Raw genomic sequence first — 19827 nt, 5'->3', positions numbered from 1 at the left:
TATGTCTCAGATAATATTTTTTCTATTTCTGCTTAATATTTCTGTGCTCAAACAGCCAAGGACAGTATGTGCTCTCTTCACTTCGAAGTTGCACTGAGAATTCACATGCAATTGCCAGTCCACCATGATCAAAGTTACTGTAATCCATTTTAAACAAGAACACAGAATGCAGATAATGTGTTGCATACATTTTTCAACATCATCCACCCTAACCAGCACTGCCTCCCCTTTTTTTTTTTGCAGTTTATTACTTAATGTGGTAGTGGCCAAAAGTCTTGCACCTTCTATCCATACAGAAAAACAGACTTCAGTGCAAAGGATATAGGAAATTATATCATTCCCCTCTGTGCAACACTAGTATCAATTACACATTTTGTGCTGACAGAAGCCTCAGGACCGGAGGAGCCTAATGAGGTGTGAAGTATGAGCTGAACAGACACTGTCAAGGACAGCTCTGCTGTAGCAGGGGGTACCTGAGAGAACTTCAGAAACTGAATAATGGGTGGGTTTGTTCGCTGTGTGCAGGGGAAGCCTGTTTGTGAAGTGGGGCTGTAAAACAACAGGGTAAAAGTGACAGCAGGGCAGAGTCTGTGCACACACTGTGGGTTTTGTAAGTGATATCATGTGGGACACTTGTGCAAATGCTCCCTCTGTCAGAAGACCTTAAATATGGAATATTGATGCAGTCACCTTTTTCCATTTTATACTATCAAGACCAATAAAATCAAAGAGACACCAAGAGGTGCATGGATATATAGCCTAGTAGGTAGTTCAGTCACCAGAGATATAGGGACAATGGGAGCTGAATGGGAATGAGAACTGTTCCCCAGTTCTGTTACTGCACTTTATCCAGTTACAACAGAAGTAAAAGGCATCAGCACTCAGATGGCTGTGAGAAACACAGGGTTTGGCCCATATGGACTCACAAACCATGCACACAAAGTTCTGCACCACGTGAGATCCTTTATCTGTGGAGGAAGTGTCAGCTTTATTCTGAATTGTGTGTCCTTTAACAGGGTATAATAAGTTACAACATTCTACCCAGGAATCAGCATGTAAGTAAATATCTCACTGTAAGTGAGATGTGCACTTAGTGTGTGCATACATAAGAATAAACCCTCACATTATTATTTCTTTGATTTGTCAGGAAAGCAGCTTTCCTCTCGTTGCATAAATATTCAGGAAAGAAAATACAATCTTTTGATGATTTCTTTTTCCACCTCTAGTTTGCTTTCCCCTGTTCTAGGCTGGCCTGGAGAAATCTACCTCTGAAAGACTGGTCCCCTGTAGTATTGTTATCTTACCATTGCTTACACCTCTCTGTGAAGTAAAAACCACCTTTACTTATCTACTGAGGATGTTCAGCTGCTTCCATTTCATGCATCACATACTTTTACATCCAAAATATAACAAGACTGTTAACTGCAGCTGAGTAGCCATGACAAGCCAGTGACACTGAAGGATTTTGCATTAGTTCAATATCGAGTTCAGAATGGCCATCATACAGTAATGAATTATTATGTGTTCATAATTACACCTGATACATTATGGCAATTACCTATACAGTGTTTTGCTTACTGTTTTGGGGCAAAAATTGAAAAAGCATTAGAACACAGGTACAAATATAGAGAGAAATTCGAGTCATAAAGAATTCAGGGGTGTGACATTATAGCTTCCAGTTCCAGTGAGGAGGTGGTGAAATGGTCCACATGCCTGTTGGGATTCAGAGGGAGTGGAGCATGGACACTGCCCAGGAACAAGCATCAGCAGACACTGACACAGTGGTTTTGTGTGGCTCACAGCTTGTAAGCAGTTTTGAGCTCTTTGTGAGAGACGCAAACTTGTGTAGGTAAAATGGAAACTTACAGAAAGTCACCTTTACATTCTGGAGTAAGGGAAATGAGGACAGGCTCAGGCCCTGAGAGAGCTGTGCTTGGGGGTGTATGCTGCTGTGTTAGCAAAATCTACACAGTATGTTTATTATTTCAAAATGGACACGCCCACATACACACTGAAATATTACTTATTGTCTGCTGTGTTTGCAAGTCTCCTAAAATGGCCCAGACCAATTTATTTCAACATCTAAATGTACTGAACTCAAACATCTATTTTTCTATGTAGCTATGGCCACCCATCACTGATGCAAAAGCCACCTGCACAGTGACTCACCTGCACAACAGTCAGTCCAGTCATACCACTCGACTTGGCTACAAATGCCAAAAATAAAACTCTTACACGGGCAACTTCACTCCCATGGTATTAGTAATGTGTCTGACGGATGCTATAACAACCTTTTCTGTAAAATTTGTACCTTTAAGGGACAGTGAATGTAGAAAGAGTTTACTAAGACAAAAATAAAATGGGAAGGAGAAGAGTTTAGAGAAGTATGTATCTGAAATCTATGTTATGGTCACAACTACAGCTACTGGAGTGTACACGTTGTTTCCACTCTTTTTACCAGACATTTATGCCCTGTCTCTTCTGCTACTGCACCTCCTGAATTTGTGCTGTGTTTTCTGGCCTTCTATACTGAAAATAGCTGAGATAAATCTAAATAAGTGGAAAGTACTGTGCCAGCTTTCGTGGTCTCTATTACTCACCTCTCAGGAACGTTTGCAAATAGGCTCAGTTCAGGCACAGAAATTGTCAAACACAGACACTTAAAAACTTGGCACAGCTGAGCATAAGCCATTGATTTATCAGTTCAATTTTACCTGAACTGTGTTTTAAACTGACCAAATGTTTAAGAAGCTGTGTCCAGCCCAGACTGTGTCTCAGGAGCTCCGTCCTGCAAGGCTCTATCTTGATTTGAGAGAGAAAAGTGATTAAGTACTCCTCCTCCTTGGAGTTATCTAAATATTTGCTGGATCAGACTCAGCTTCACAAGGATACATCTCCAAATTTGGATAAGAGATAGGTGGCCAGATACTGTAGCTCCAGTGCTGCCAGTTAACATTTATTGCACACAAGAAAATTCCCCTAGAAAAAGTTTCTAGGACACAAAGTATCTCAGTACCTCAGTATAGTTCGACCCAGACCGTGTGAACCATGTCATATCTCACACATAACTAGTGGCACACTGTTCCCTAAAATATGCCATTAAATGTTTGTCTTTTGCTTCCATAGCTCTATTAGAAATTCAGCTTTGTAGATGCAGTAAGTTCAATATGCAGCCAATTTTTTCTATGTGCATGTTTGATGAAATGGTTGATGACATGTAGAAAACAGCACTACATGCACACAATATTTCACATGGAAACATTTTTAAAATTAAAAGATCACAATAAGATGACATTTAACAGGTGTTTGGGTGGAAATACTTATGAACACTCAAACATTTGTATCACTGTCAGACCTCAGACTCATGACATTAAATTCAAGGCATCTCATTTGCCTTATAACAAGCTCATTAGAATGCCCTGCTTGCCTGCAATGCTCTCTGCTTTTAGGCTACAGATGCACTTTTCTAACCTGATAGAGATGTAGGGTAGCTGTGGAAAAGGACCAACACCCCAGGTACTTTACTGCAACTATTGTGAATTGCTTATGAAATTACTTTATCCTAAAATTTATATTTTTAAAGAAACGATTGATATATGGATAGGCTGTAATTCCAAATAAATAAGTATAAAAAGGGCAGTAATTGAACATGAGCTAGGATTCACAAAAAAGGGAGCAATATAATAAGAACATGCATTGGCTTATGTGCCCAGGCCCTCATTCTGCAGTTGTGGTACAGCAGATTCTCTTTCAAGTGCAGAGTGGCAGAGCCCAGGCTTCTGAGAACTCTTTCATGCTGGCACTAAATTGAGGGTGGAAGCTTGCAGAAAGAAATTATTTTCTGTATCAAGGATCTTCCTGTAACTTTTAGTTATCCCACTCTTTTTAATTAGATCATGTTTAATTATGGCTCTTTGAAAAGCAAATTAGTTTTACTCTTGTCTAATACTGATCTTTTAGGAATAATGAAAATATAAATATTTAAGATATATACTTAGAATGATACAGACTTGATTTTTTTTTTTGGTGATAGCTTGAATTATGGGATTATGGCAACTCCTCCAGTACAGAAATGTTCTGAAATAAGACTTTGTGTTTAACAAAATATTACAGGACAAATTTATGAAAGTCCCACAACCTGTGCTATGCAAACTATGAACTTACATGAGCACAGTGCCCCTTCTGTTCCTTCTAGATATGGATCTGGGCATTTATGCCTACAAAGTGGAATAACTGTGCATAATCCACTTGATTTCATTTTGTTTCATCAGCTAAGTTGCAAGGTTTGATTATAATGATAAATCAATTAAAAACTTGGGCAGAATTTTAAAATACTGTTATTTTTGGTCTTGAAAGATTAGCCTGTGTGATTAAGAACAACAACCCTGACTTTTATCTTCACTTGCAGCCCAACCCAGACCCACTTAGCACCTTTAGAAAATGCTTTTGATACACTAGATGTGCCCTCGAAGGTAAGAGAGCTCTGAGAACTTCAAGCTGAGAGATCTAAGATGCTTGAGAAGCTCCAGGAAAGCAAAGGCTGTTGTTCCCCAGCAGATTTACAAGCCATGCTGCCACAGGGACGTTGGCTGAGTAAAGTGTGTCTGTTGTTACACAGAGTGTCTCGTCTGCCACGGGCCATCCCTGATGTCTGATGGAGGCCAAAGAGCAAGAGGCAGGAGAGTGGATTTGCCAACTGCTGCTGCCCAGCTATAGCTCCTGGTGGCAGGGCTTAGTGAGAAATGGGAACTAAAACCGTCAGGGGAAATTACTGCAAGAGCAAAGTGCACCTCTGTTTTTCTACCAGGCATAATCTTATGGGAGAGCAGTGAGAAGAGACCTGAATTTTTATATTTTCTTCCTTAACAGTGCTTTCAGCAGAAGAAAACCAGCCTTTGTGAGTAAAGGAATGCATTTATTTTGCTGAGGTGCACTGAAGGACCTCACCAGTAGAGGAGAAATTTAATTCCACTTGCAAATGCAGCAGTAACAATGCTCCAGAGTCACAGTCACAAAAAATGCTAATCTTACAACATTAACAAAATAATTGATACATACTGAGGCCCTAGTCTGGCAAAAACTTTTGTGCAAAAGAAAAGCAGGACAGCTTCCACATACCTGCTCTTATGTGTAGCAGTCTGCAGAACTGGGCCCTTACTGGATTTTGTGACTTTTTGAAGTGGGCAGGTGATAACTTCCTAATTACAATAAATCACCTTATACATTCTTTGCTTTACATAAGCAAACTCTGTTCATCCAAGTTTCTAGCTAGTGGGTGTTTTTGGCCCATACTAACAAAAACAGAGCTTAAAATATTTAGCCTTTTCTAGGATCATTCCTCCATCTTCTAAATAATGCACTTGGATTGTAATAACCTAAAAAACTGGAAAGGATGGATTGAAGTTAAGATCCACCAAAAATTGGCCCTTCTCCCTGATCAGCCTGTCTCCCTTAGTCCCACTCTTATCCAGATCCCAGATGGACTCCTATTCCTCCCACACTTCTGCCAGTGAGTCAGTCCAGCCCACCCCAGCAGGCAGCTGCGCTGTCACCCAAAATCAGCTGTGCAGTGCTGCCACCAGTTTTCTGCTTGACTCACAGCTCTGTTTGGGCTCTGTCTCTAAAGGCCAAACCCAGCGAGGATGGAGCACTGCACAGACAACAAGAGCTGTTCCAGCATGTCTTGTGCTAAAACCATGGCACAACTCTGGGGAGCACAGCTGACAGAGAAAAAGACCTGAAGACCTCCTAAAACATTGTCCAACCCACTTTGCTAGCTAATTCCAATTCTCAGAAAGAAAAACAGAGAATTTTTCAGTTACAATTTTAAAAGCAATGTGGAGGTTTTCTCTCCTCCAACATGTGAAGCACTCCCCAAACAATTTTGTTCATGCAGTCGCATCAAAGTGTGTCAGTCCAATTGGTAAGTACATCACTGAATGCAGAGGTAGTACTTCTGAAGTGTTGATGATTGAAGGACAAGAAAAGGTTTGCAGGCAGAGGTAGGTGACAAACAAACAAGCTTTCCCAGTGTTCACCCAGTATGTGTTCAGCACTACCAGTACTCCATGATTCTTTATAAATCAGACAAAGAGTGCTAAACCCATGATTTACTGGGGCACTGGCCAACCTGCCTAACTCCTGCATCATTGTCTTTATGTCAGAAGTGATAGCACTCACAGTGAAGTGCAATGGGATCTCATCAGTAAAGGTACTTTCCAACTGTTAAATGCGGTTCAGGGATTTTATCCATACAAGCTTCTCTACAATAAAAGAAAAAAATTAATAACGACAATAGTTATCACCACACTTGTGCTTCCTGCAAAGTCATTGCCTTCTCCTCTAAGCAGCAAAGATGCATGCTTATGAAAAATACAAATGGTTCTGAAAAATACAAATGGTTGTGAGAAATACAAATGGTTGTGAGAAATACGAAACCTCATAACTTGTTTGAGTGCTGTCCTCTGGCTTTCAGGAACACGATGCTGGAATGAGTGTCATTCCATTCAGTGCAGGACTTTCAGGAAAGCCAAAGGCTGCACGCACAGCAACCTGAGATGTGGTGTTAGAGTACGAAAGCCATGAGTGGCTGTGGATTTTACCATTATTCCCCAGCGGCTCAGGCCAGAAGATGCGCTCAGTGCCGCACCGGCCACAAGATGGACAGTCCTCCCGTGCCCTGGCAGCGAGCGCATTTCCGAACTCTCGCCTTCCCGAGCGGTTCGGCAGTGGAATGGGAGCGCGCACCGCAGGGACAGGGGATGGGCACGGTCAAACCCAGCCCCCGTGGGCTCCGAGCCGGAGGCAGCGGCCACTGCGGGGTCGCGCCGTCCCCGCCGGGCGGGCAGGAGGGCGGGGCGGGGTGCAGCCGTGTGCGGGCGGTGGCGGCGCTTCGCCGGGTCCCCGCTTCCCCCGCCCAGCCCCGCACACTGGATGTGCGGCGCGAGCCCTCCCGCCCCCAGCCCGCGGCCCCGCTCCGCGCAGGGAGCGCCGAGCCCCGCGCACGGGACCGAGCGAGCGCCGAGCCCCGCACGGCCATGGAGCTCCGGGAGATCCATCTCGGCCAGCGGGAGGCCGAGAGGGGACCCATGAGGCGCTACGGGGGCAGTGGAGGGAGACGGGTGGAAGGCGGAGGCGCTGGGCAGAAGTGAGTGGGGGCCGCGGGTGCGGGTCCGACCGGGCGGTGCGGTGCTCCCGGCGCCGGGTCCGGCTGCTGTTTGCGGGGCGAAGCCGCCTCGGGCTTCTCGGGGAGGAAGGTTTGTGTGACCGTTTTGCCCTCTGGTGCTTCCCGAGGGAGCTGTGTCGGAGACAAACAGCTGTCGGAGGGTCGGGGCTGAGCCGCGGTGCAGCCCCGGGCGCTCCAGCCCTTCCTTGCGACACCGGTCGTTCGCTCGCTCCGCAAAGTGAAGCGATGAGCGGGCGGCCGAGGAAGGATGACCGGGACGTTACTCTCCCCCGTTGTTTAGGTGGGATTTAATATATGGCTTTTCATGAATATTGCCAGTCTTTAATGTCTTTCACATTTGAGAAGCACGGACAGCAACTGCGATATTCCCTCTTGTTATCTCAGGCGGACGGTACAGCAATATAACACTTAGTTCACTGTATTTATGAGCTCAACAAATGTTCTGTGCTGGAAGAGCTTTCTTGAAATCATAATTTTGCAGAAAGCCGCAACTGACATAACCTTTCCCAAGTGCCGATGAAAAGAGTAGTTAAAAAGATACATAGCTGCCAATTCGGGTTATCCACGGGACCTTGTTGTCTCTAAGATAGCAGCTGTTATTCTTTTATTGACAGAACTATCTTCTGTACAACCTAATAAACCTGTAAACCCCTTCTAATTTTCCAGATAACCACTGAGGCAAAACATGTTGATAAGATTGTCACAAAGAGCTATGTACTAGTATTAAGAAAAATATTTTCTAAGTTCATCAAGTGTTTGATTAGGTCACAGGGAAAAAAAGCTTTGTGTGTTATCTGTTGTGACACCTTCAGCTTGGCTGATACTGGGGTTGCTGATATTCTTGATTCCCCACCCGTCTTTTTCTGTGCATTGTGAAGTCTCACCTGGATGCCTTTTAACATCTCATGGCTTTGCAGCACCTTGGGAGCAGATTTTAGCCAGTGCTTCTGCCATGTTCACTTTTCAGCTACTGCTGTTTTCTGGAATGATACTTCACCTCTGGCTTCAGTTTTCCATGCATATGTCATTGTCTGCCCTATACTGATGACAGGGTGTAACTCTCCCACTCTGATGCTTCAGTTGCAGTGTTGGTTTTGTGGCAGTGCCTGGCATAGGTTCAGGACTGAGAAACTCCACACTTTCTAAAATGGAATTGGAGACTGAAATCGCTGTTGACTGAGTTGGTTGAGTCAGACACATGCAACAGTTTTGCAGGTGCTCTGGCATGATACAGATGTGCTTTTCTTGTTCTCATAACTATGTCTGGTTCTGTTCCAGCACTCAGGAGCTGAGTGCAGTGCAGCACTTGTAATAATAATAATAACAAAATCTGGTAGGCTGAGGTGACAGAAGGGTTATGTCTTGCAAGCTTTGGACAAAAGATCCTCTGTTTGGCAGAGGGCAATGCACAGGCTGAGTGGGAGACCCGATCTGCTCAAAACTATGTGCTCAGCATTGAGCTGCCACCCAAATCGCAGCTTGACCCGGCACCAGAATGGGCTGTTGGCAGGACTAGGACCCAGTGTCCAGGTGTCTGCACCCTGGCTCTGCTACTGAGCTGCCTTTCTGCACACTAGATTCTGTTTAATGAGAATATATCTCTGTGTATAAAAATTTAGATATAGAATAGGAATTAATCTGGAGGCCATGATCTGTTCTTTGAAAAGCATAAAATTATTGTATTATATATTTGAATAATTTATCTCTTTTGTTTGCTCATAGATGTCAGCTTTCTTAAAATACTGTGGAAAATGCTATTTATAGTAGCTGGTTTCAATGGTTTCTGCATATCTTTCCTGGTTGAATACTAACACTGACTTCTGGTCACACTTTTACATTGATTAAAAATAAATAGCTCTTACTATTTACTGTAATGCTTCCTTACAGCCACCCTAAATTGCATGGCATAATGACAGTAGTCTCCAGAAGGTCTGTGAAGAAGCTGAAAAACCATCATCTCCTTTTTTATTGGTGTCAACAATTAGCCTTTGGTATTTGCGTGTTGTTTTAAATATTAAATGCTCAGTAACAGTATTAACAAAAGCAGAAGCCCACTACTGCACATGCACTGACCATTTTTACTCTGATGATTTGTTGTATTAAATCAGGATCTCTTTGGAGGCAGACCTTGTGTATCTGTACAGCCCTGCACAAGAGAGGGCTGTGTCCTGGTCAGTGCCTTGTGATGTGAGTGCAGCCATATCACAGGAGAATGTACATCCTGATTATGTCCATTACAGACAGAATGTCATGAAAGTTAGGTAGTTTCTCTTTAATTTGTTGGATGGAAAAGGAGCTCTGTGCTAACTTCTCTCTCCATGGTACTGAAAGCATTGCTGGTTATTGGTTATAACCGAAGATGAGTTACTTCAGAGCAATGAAATGTAACATCATGCACATTTCTACTCTACAGTGGCCTCTTTCAGCCAGATTGTCGGTGAAGTTAAGCTGGTTCACAGTACCTGAGGATCTGATGCCCTGCAACCTGAGGGTGTCATGATCTCCAGTGGGTTCGCAAGCAAAATACGAACTAGATTGTTTCAAGGTGTCTCTTTGACAGCCTTTCTCTTCACGAACAGGAGGGAATTTGAGAGGACTAGAGAACACTGGAGAGGATGGTTAGCATGGACAGAGCAACTCCTGCATTTTCTAGTGCAAGCATGTAAAAGACAAGCTTATAAACTGTCAGGCTTGTATAATAATAACGTGGTTACAGCCTTCTCAGTAATGATTTTTACAATATAGTCCTGGGGAGTCTGCTCTGAAGCAGAGCACTAAAGTGTTTTGGTCAGTCCTCATTACTAAGTGCACAGCTTCATTTACAATCATCTGTCTGCCGTTGGCAGGGACTCATAATGCCCTGATTAAATAACTGCACACCACATCAGGGAAGTAGCCACAAAGAAACAAAGCAGTTTTTCACCATCCTTTTGAACACTGCATTTCTGCTGAGCTTTTCTGTCCCCTCTCAGTTTGTATGAGGTCTGGAGCTAAATGCAAAATTCACCAAGAATGCTGCAGCTTCAGTCAATGTAAGGAAGCAGAAATGTCAGAAAACTGCAAAGGTTATGTTTTGATGGAATTTAGTGCACCATGAAATTTGTTTATTGTTTTCATCTGAATGGTAACTCAGCATTGGAGGTAAGCTGCCACACCCTGTAGTGCAGAGATCCACCTTTTCAACTGTTCTTGAATATGAAGTGGAGAACAGGGAAAGGGGCCCCTATTACAGCCCAGCACTGAAGAAGCTGGAGATTCCCAGCATGAGACTCAGTAGCAGCAGGAAGCCTTTGCAACCAGCTTTACTTGCTCTCCCTTCATGCTGTGAGCATTGTGCCACAGATTATGTCCAGGCAAGGAACTGTGAGATGGCAGGTCACTCCAGAACAGCACCAGTGGGCTGAATCTAGTTCTGAGATCACTCTGATTTATTCCAAGAGCAGCAAGATAGTGCCAGTCCCAGGTTCACAGAGATCCTGGGCTGACACATGTGAAAACTTATTTCACCATATTCAGTTGGTTTATCTTGAAAATCTTTCTAAGCTTATTAGCCAGAAAGAGACTCTTATATATATTTATATGCTCTGCTGCTGAGCACTGAAAACATGCAGAAGCTTGAAAAGCTAAAAAAACCCCAGAGATAATAGATAGCAATAACATAGATAGTGGTCATGTAGACTGGTCATCTGTTCTCTTTGGTGACCAAAGAATGAAGAAAAGACATCCATACCCTGGCTAATACCTACTTGCTTTATCTAATCCAGTGGAAACTGCTTGTGTGACTTTTAAGGCCTGATTTCCTTAACAGAAGAGAATGGCTGCTTCTTAGAACAGGATCTAGCTCATGATGTGTTAATGTTACTTAATAACATTTTATAATAATTTGAAAAATTTCTGTTGCAACATTAAAAAATCAATCAAGTAGCAAGAGAGAAACACATTTGTCTTGCACAGTAAAGGCTGTACAGCTGGTGTCGTGTGACATCTATCTGTCATTCTGATCCCTGATGAGTAGTTAGGATGGGTTTGTATTAATCATATGCCTCTATGTATTAGTCAAAAAGCAGGTAAATGCCAATTTATTCTTGAATCTTTGTGTCAGCTTTGTAAATGTTGGAGATTTAATAGCTCTCTATGTACTGGCAGACTGGATAGTGTGTTGGTTCCTGTGAGCCATCAGTGCACTCCTGTGTGTTCATGAGGGGTTGGTCCCAAGTGATTGCAGAAAAGCAGATCTTAGACTCTGGCAAAGGTGGAGACAGCCTTGGTCCATGGTGTGGGGCACAGCCAAATGTCCTCATTTTCTTGCTCCTGAATTGCTTCACGAGAGTGAAAGGTGGCTCGTGTTGTCTCACAAGAGAGGGCAGGAGGTGTGGTTAGAAAGCTGCAGTGGTGCTTGGGGCTGCCAAGTCAGAAATGCTGGGAATTCAAGAGTTCTCAGCATGAGGGAGGACTCACAATTTGGGACTGACAAGGGACTGAAGTTTACTCTGCACCACCCACAGTTAAATCCAGACAGGAATCCATTAGAGCTGTTTCTATCATCTGATAGTTAAATATTCAAACATACACCTTTGGGCCTTCTTCCATAAGACCCCACACATTGCACAGACATCCACAAACCCACATTGGTACTTTGCATAAAAACTTTGTTACTTTACTCCTCTCCAGTCAGTCAGAAATGCAGTATGACCCTGCCTACCATGCTCTTGTAATACTGTCCCCCAGTGTCATCATGTTTCCACTCTAATTAAAAAAAAAAAAAAGAAAATGGAGAAAAGAAAGTTTCACAGGCACAAAGAGAATTCATGTAGCCCAACTACCACTGCTATTCCTTCACAGTGATGCCCTTCTGTTGTTGTAAATTCCCCATAACTGTTAATTGTATCTATTACAGGCAATAAAGGAGACAAACAGATTAGGTTTATTCAGGCCATCTATTAAAAGGTGGGAAAGAGGCTAAAAGAAGAATATACACACTTATGCTTCTTTTTATAGAAACAGCAAGACTGCTGGTTTTATGAAGGACTGAACACGGCTTCAAACAGAGAATGTAATTAATATTCTTTCCATGTCTCCACTTAAAAAAAATACAACAACAACAAAAAAACAGTTGTATAAAAATTTTGAAAAGAGAGTGACCAAAAAAAATCAAAGTGACAATAAAGCATTAATAGTCTACACTAGACCTTTTTAGAAAATATTTGACAAAGTATTGTAATCAACAAAGACAACTGATTCAAAGGATGGTGCCAGTTCTAGATTTTCTCCTTGTTCATCATTTTTAATGTTAACATATTTATATTGTACTTCAGGAGGAAAAGCAGCCTGTCTCTGATCTGTGGAACCAAGACAGAACTCCCACACTGAAAATCAGAAAAGGTTTCTAGAAAGGATTGAGGGTATTTTCTATAAAACAGTTGTAAAACTCAGCTGCTTTGATGGCAGTCAGATGGCTCTAAAATTCTCCTACACAGCTTAGTGTTTTTATAAGTCATTGGTGATTTTGGCTGGCAGACTGTACGTGCAATTTATATGCATTTTCGTTGCTTATCCACGTTTACATGCACTACATCCTGATCCTTCTCCTGCAAAATATTTCTTAAAACCAAACCACTTAATAATCTCCACCAGGTCACTGCTGCATCCCCTGTAACTCATCAAGGACGGGTGTATCTTGGTTTTGGTTTACTTCACAAAGAGCCCAGAGGATGATTTACAGAGTGGGACTAATCCGGTTTATACTATCTACACAGTCTCATTTTTCTAATTCCTCCTCCCACAGCTGGTTGCTCCAGGCAGCTGCTGAGACAGAGGAAGAAGGAAAAGGGATAACTGGAAGTATTTTAGTGCCTCAGAGTGCAATCCTGCTAAAATGTTGATCAGCAATGAGAGGAATTGTGACTCTTAAAGTAGCTTCTCCCAGGTGATACTTCCTGTGGGTTTCTCAAGAACTTTCCTGTGCAGTGAGCGAGCACTGGAACAGACTGACCAGAGAGGGTGTGGAGTCTCCCTCACTGGAGATGTTCCAGAACCATGTGGACACAGTCCTGTGCCGTCTGTTCTGGGATGACCTGCTGAAGCAGGGAGGTTGGACCAGATGACCTGCTGTGGTCTCTTCCAGTGTTACCCATTCTGTGTTATTCTGAATAGGGGCTGCCTTGCAAAAACATGATAGTTATTATGGAACAAGGTCTTACTGCTGCACATGTACTCACATATCTCAGCAAAGACATTTCTCTCAGCTGAAATACTTGTAAATCTGAGGGTTAATGACTTCCAAAGACTCTGTGTCCAACTGTGTGTACCAAGCAGGAAATGAACACTTAATATGCAATGCAGGGTTTGTAGTCAAACCTGTGCCAACCAATAATCATTGGAAGAGTTATAGATGGAGCTAAAGTGTCATATTTAAGAGTGTTGCTCATGAGCTTTCTCATTTCCTTTAAACATATTTTACAGAAAAAAAGCTTTAGATCTGGAAAGTAGGACACTTTGAACTACCTAAATCATCCTTGCTGCTGGTTGCCTGTGGGATTATGGACTCTGTGTAATTTTTTTGACTATGTTTGATAACTGATCTCTTAGTTGCATGGCATGTTTTCATCAGAGAAGCCACTTGTGAGAATGTGTGTATGTCTGCCTCAAGAGTGCATTATAAAACAGGAATAAAAACTTCCTTTCAAGATTGGGCATGCACTGGAAAATACTGGGTATCATGTGTGAAGTTTCCAGAGTTTTCTTGTAGTTATTGAGCACAAGAAAGGTTGGTACCCAGCACTCCCTAATCCTGATTCCCAGAGGGCTTTTGCTCTGTAGCTGAATACGTTCCATTTTCATAAAAGTCTTACTTAGTAAAATAGACCCAGAGACTCAATAAATAGTGCTCATTTATTTCCATGATCCATGTTCTGCTGTCTGACTATATAAAAGGCATAGTATAGATGCATTCAAAACTCAGAGATGAAAAATGTATGCTTGGAGGGCAAACTATGAGAAATCAGGAGGAGCACCCTTGGATAATTATGTTAGTTGCCCTTCAGGATCAGCAATGAAACATGAATTATCAACATTTTGTCAGCTCATAAAGGGCACAATATTTGAGGAAACAGTTTGTCACTGGATGAGGATGAATGATTTTCAGTGAGACAAGCTGCTCATTGCAAAAGCCTAATGATTGCAAACACTACCAAAATGCAAGAGGTAATTTGTTATAGTAAGAATATCAGCAGTGTTTAAGGATCTTTTTATTGCCCTGAACCCTTCCACCACCTAAACCTTTACAGATTAGGGTTTCCAGAGTTTATTTTACAGACATATTTGAGTTTTTTCATATACTGATAAAATTGGAACAAAACATCTCAGTGTGAAGTGGTTTAATGATTTTGTTCATCTTTTGGAGAAAACAACTACAAAACCAAAAAAATGAATCAACAGTTGTTCTACCACTAATGCCCTTTCAGTACAGGTGGCCAAAGTAAGTTTTAGAATAATGGTGTTGAACCCAAAAGAACAAGACAGTGACCTGATCTCCCCGGGAAAGGACAGAGAAGCCTGACTGACACTTTCTTGGTTACCCATACAAAAGACAGTCCCGACTTCATTGAAATCAGTGGAAATTTCCTCTCTGATTTCAGTGAAAACAGAACTGGACTGGGCTCTGTGCCTTCATCTCCTGGAGCCCTGTTCACCTTGATTCTCTATAGGAAACTCTGGAGAGGGGATCCGTGGGCTGTCAGTTCCATGAAGACTCTCCCAGGCACCTGAGTCAGGCTGCCCCATGAGTTTGCTCTCTGCCCTCACTCCTCACTGGGCCTGTCCTTTGGCCAGCAGCAATTCCCTGGAGAACTGTTGGCACTGGCAGGGGTAATGGCCCTTCAATCTCCTTGTCTCTGAGCAGTGAATCATGAGGTAATACATTGGAGCCCCTACGGTGTGTGGCTGTTCCTCAAATTATCCCGTTTGACAGAAGAGAAAGGCACAGAAATTCAGTTGTGCATTTGTGCCCCCGCTTTCCTTATCCAATCTGTAGTTTCTCTCCTCTCATCTTCTACCATGGATTCCCATACAACTTCCTCTGGGCACTGTGCCTGGGAGGGGACTGAAGTTACTGCAGTTTGGCAGACAGGCACACATTTTCCTTCAGGCTGCTACTTGTCTGTGGCATAGATAGAGTATGTGGGATGTGATAGTTGAAGGGCACAGCCATGGTGTTTTAAAAGCAAGTAAAATCAAGATCCATTTGTCTCTGCCTTGGTAAGGCGTGAAACATTCTGCAATTACAGAATTTCTTCCTTTTTCTTATGTGAAGTGAATGTGACAGCCAGCTATCTGTTTGTCTCAGATGTAGGTAAGACTGCTGAACTGCCTTCAGTTCTTCACTTCTGAGACCTCAGTCAGCTCAGCCTCACAGCTGCCCAATGCCAGTTGTGAGGAAGAAAATATTAGCATATTTAAAAAACTAAATCAAAAGTAAGTATGCAAAAGCAATTAACTCAGTGAAAACAGGGTGCTAGAGAATGACTCCACATCCACAGATGAAAGACAAATAGAAAACACATTTGTTTGTCAGCTGTCATCATTTGTGTGATTTGAAGAGATGGAGCCCTGTGCACTTTCACCTGAGAGTTCACTAAGAAAGAACTGGCTGGTTTTGGCTCCACTGGCTCTGGCAATTTGATCCTTAAGGAAGGACACAGCTTTTGCCTGTGGCTCCCTGAAAGTGCTGTCTGCCTCATACAGAACAAGATCCCAGTCCGATTCTCTGCTGCCTGACCTTCCACTCTGCTGTCAGATTGCACACATTGTATGCCCATGGCCTTAGGAATAGCAACATTCATCCCTCTGGGAAATCACTAGTCCTATTACTACGGTCTGAAGCTCTGCCTGGGGAGGTTTAGGTTGGATATTAGGAAGAAATGTTTTACAGAGAGAGTAATCAGGTATTGGAATGGGCTGCCTGGGGAGGTGATGGATTCACTGTCCCTGGAGGTTTTTAAGATGAGACTGGATGTGGCACTTGATGCCATTGTCTGGTAACCATGGCGGTGTGGGTCAAGGGTTGGGCTGGATGATCTTGGAGGTCTTTTTCAACCTGGTTGATTCTATGATTCTGTGATTCTATCAAACATGAAACACCTTTTTTCCTTGGCTTCTGAGGAGCATCTTCTCAGTATTTAATTACTTGCTGGAGTGGGAATCTGTTATATGAACCAGTTTCTTTACTGTCTGAAGCAATTCTCCATACCAGTATCACTTTGTTCTTTACTGAATTGGACTCATATGTCTATAATAATTATGGTTTTAAGGTTGCCTAAAATTATATACCAGCTGCTGGTAAGATGTTTAGATCACTGTTAGAAAACTGTGTTATTAGAGAATCACATCACAGAGTGGGGAGAGACAGAGAAACAAGCCTTCTGGTATGCAGTTGGATAATTCCAAAGGAGAGTGTTGTGAAGTTGTGAAATCTAGAAATGTCAGTGACCATTCTCCTATTATTTCACTGGCAACATATGCTGCTCTTTATCAATTGATGCTCATAGGAGAAAGCATAAAATATATATACATTCATAAAGAGGTTTTTCAAGACTCTTTGAGACTGGACATTTTATTGACTTCTTGTTCTGAATTAAAAAAAATCATGAATATATAAAAATCCCTCTAAAAATACCAAATTAAATAAGATTTTAAAAACTGAACATTAGTTGTGGCTGGAACTGTTACAGCATTTGTAATGTAAATGCTGAAGCTTTTTGTTAGGCTTGCAGGATCAGAATATGACTGGTGAGGAATTAAAATGGAAATCCATGGGCTGTTTCCTTTGACCACTGAGCAAAATGACAGAAGTAAATGAACAAGTAACCTGTGTTTCTTAATATTGCTTTTTAAATCTCTGTGACGTAAAATGAAATGATGAAGCATGAACTGCTTTCCTTGGATTGTGGCTTAAACCCAGCCTTGCTCCAGATGGGAATGTGCATTGATTTCAGAGGGAGCTCCACTCTGGAAGGTACCTACTCCAGTACTGTCTGTACCAGCTTCTATTTACAGCCTTCTGGTAGCACTCAGTGTCATGCAGGGTTGTGGCAGGGTTGGGCACAGAAACCCCTTCCTGAGTCTTCCTGACTCCTGGCAGTCTTCCTGAGCCAGACTAAAATAGCTCCTTTCAGATAAAGGTCTAACCCAGTGGCACTGAATAAAACTGACAATGAGGGCTTTGGGTCAGACCTTGAAATGCAATTTTCCCTCATTTTTTTATGTCTTGCTTTGGATCCATTTTTTCATAGAAACAGCTGTCAGATCATACACACTGTGCAGACTTTCCCACCAGGCTGCATACAGCTCCATATTCTCCCTGTTCTCTGAAGGACAAACTGCTGTTTGAAGTGCAGAAAGTTGTATTTTCGAGTTGTAACATGATGGGAAAAGGTGAAAGGAATATGGAAAACCAGTAGTAACTACATTGTCAGCATCATGGTTTATTTGAATGTAAACCAAGTTTTGATCTCATACAGATTTAATTTGAAAAATGAAATGTTATTTTAAGCACTTGGTCCATTCCTGTGTCTGCTCTGTCCTGCTCTCCCCCCACCCTGGTGTGAAGGCATTAAGGAGCAGGTACCAAGAGGTAGCTTTGGGACTAGCAACTCCTGTCTCTAGATTTAAGGTAGTCAGAGAGCTACTTTGTTCTAAATCAGACCTTTAGAAATAGGTAACTAATGCAGTTTGATTTCTGGATTTTATTTTCTCTCTCTGAGGCACTGGAGGTCACTAGAGCCAGGCCAAATGACTGGTGCTTGTGGTGTGAGGAGCACTGAGGTACCTGGAGGCAGTGAGTGACCAGCATGGTGCTTTTTATATCTTTATTGAGAAAGTGAAAAAACTCTACAGTAGGGATGTACTAGTGGTACTAGGACAATAATTGGGGGAGGAGGGGAATATTAAGACCTATTTCAAGGTTTGGCTACATTTTATGAAATTATTTCCATATGCTGCCGTGGGGATCTGATCAGGATGGGTGCCAGCTCTTGTACTGGCTCCAGCAACATTCTCCTCTACATTCAATTCTTGACTTTGATATACAGGCACAGTGTGCTGGAATGAATGACTGAGCTTAATTCATCCACTCCTTGATTCCTCCTGTCTTTACTGCAGCTTTCTGCCTCATCTCCTATGTTCATTCAAAGGAAAAAATATGGCTGTGACTCAATCCACAGCAATCCTGCTCTAGGGTTTGTGTTTGCAGAACTGCAGTGATTTGAGGACTGGAAGACCACACCTAAGGCATAAAAAACCCTCTGAACTTGTGTAGTCTGTCGTGTCTGTTCAGCAGAGATACACTGCAAGGCTGCTGAAAATTCAGGCTAATTCCCTATCAAAACCAAAGAGCATGTACAAGAGCTCTTCCAACATCAATCTTGGCCAGGCAAAGCATTTTTTTGAGCATCTTCCTAGTTTTATTTTGTTGCAGTCGTTTCATAATTGCTGATGTGAGTTTTTTCCCCTGAGTGATGTTTAAGAAATTTTATTGAGTTCATCTTTTATGTAGAATAGTCTGGATATAAAATACCATTGTAAAAAATTCTTGTAGTGAACAAAATCATAGCACTTAATTTTATTGTTTTAAAACTATGTGGTTAGCCACAACGAAGTAAATCTAATGTAACTATTTTCATGCTGGAAGGTGTTACACCACTGTGTTGTAAACAAGAAAAAACTGTCTCCCTCTGTGAGTTCTCCACGTATATAGGTTATTTACACCAAAGAAAATATTGTCCTTGTAGCATGTTTGCATTCAGTCTGCACAAGGGAGAAGAGACATTTCTTAGAAGTCAAATCGTTTGTGTGTTTATAAGGAGGCCGTGCAGGAGTAAAATATACAAGGAGCAGGGAACAGGATCCCTTCTCATGGAATATCCTTTTAATAATTTCACCAGGCTTCCTTATTCTGGAGCACTAGAAAAGCAAAATATCCCAGCTAGAAACCATTTTATATCTACTAGAACAGATGATCAGGGTTCTCTTCAGTTTTTAGGTACTATGGAAAGTCCTCTTCTGCTATCAGTAGGGAGTTTTCTGTTTGCTCTCCAAGAAGGTTGGATAGTGATGACATTTTTGTGGGCAAAACCAGGGCACTCTCAGATGCTAGGTGGGATAAGATGGGTGTTTGTGACTCAAATAAAGAAACAGGCAGCATGGGAGATGGTTGTTTTGAGATGTGCATCTTTCTAAATGAATCAATATTGCAAATGAGCTGAAAAATGTGCAAACATATGCAAATAAAATAGCATGAACTGTTTACAGCATTGCTTAGTGACTTCTGAGGAAATAATTAAAAGGAACTTATATTTTTCATTTTACAAATAATTTCCCACTAAAAATGAAAATTTGTAAACAGATCTTCAAATTGCAAACAAAAGGTTAATTCATTACTTAGTCCTGTAGAATTTACTTTATGAATAGTAGTCTGAGAGAGGTTATAGTGAGTGTGTTTTGTCTATTCAGTCAATCTGAAAACAATTCCTGAATAGAGTCAATATTATTTTCTTTGCTGCTTGCAAGTTTTCATATAGCAACAGGAGAGATATAAACACCTAATGAAATAGGAAAATCTCATTGCAAAGCCAGAGAATTGAATA

At 41.9% G+C, this 19827-nt stretch overlaps 1 protein-coding gene across 1 annotated transcript in view; it reads left to right on the top strand.

The window, feature by feature from the left end:
• Positions 1 to 6973: 6973 nt before the first annotated feature.
• BMERB1 (bMERB domain containing 1) overlaps positions 6974 to 19827 on the top strand; it is a 50000-nt gene continuing 37146 nt past the window's right edge. Inside the window, exon 1 of the mRNA XM_018067420.3 lies at positions 6974 to 7147. The gene's annotated coding sequence lies outside the window, so the exon portion shown is untranslated. The remainder of the gene's footprint in view (positions 7148 to 19827) is intronic.

Source organism: Manacus vitellinus, unplaced genomic scaffold (genome assembly GCF_001715985.3).
Source record: "Manacus vitellinus isolate BGI_N305 unplaced genomic scaffold, ASM171598v3 scaffold_12_pilon, whole genome shotgun sequence".
Taxonomy (NCBI): domain Eukaryota; kingdom Metazoa; phylum Chordata; class Aves; order Passeriformes; family Pipridae; genus Manacus; species Manacus vitellinus.
The sequence above is the reverse complement of the archived record's forward strand: the minus strand, read 5'-3'. Positions and strand labels throughout refer to the sequence as shown.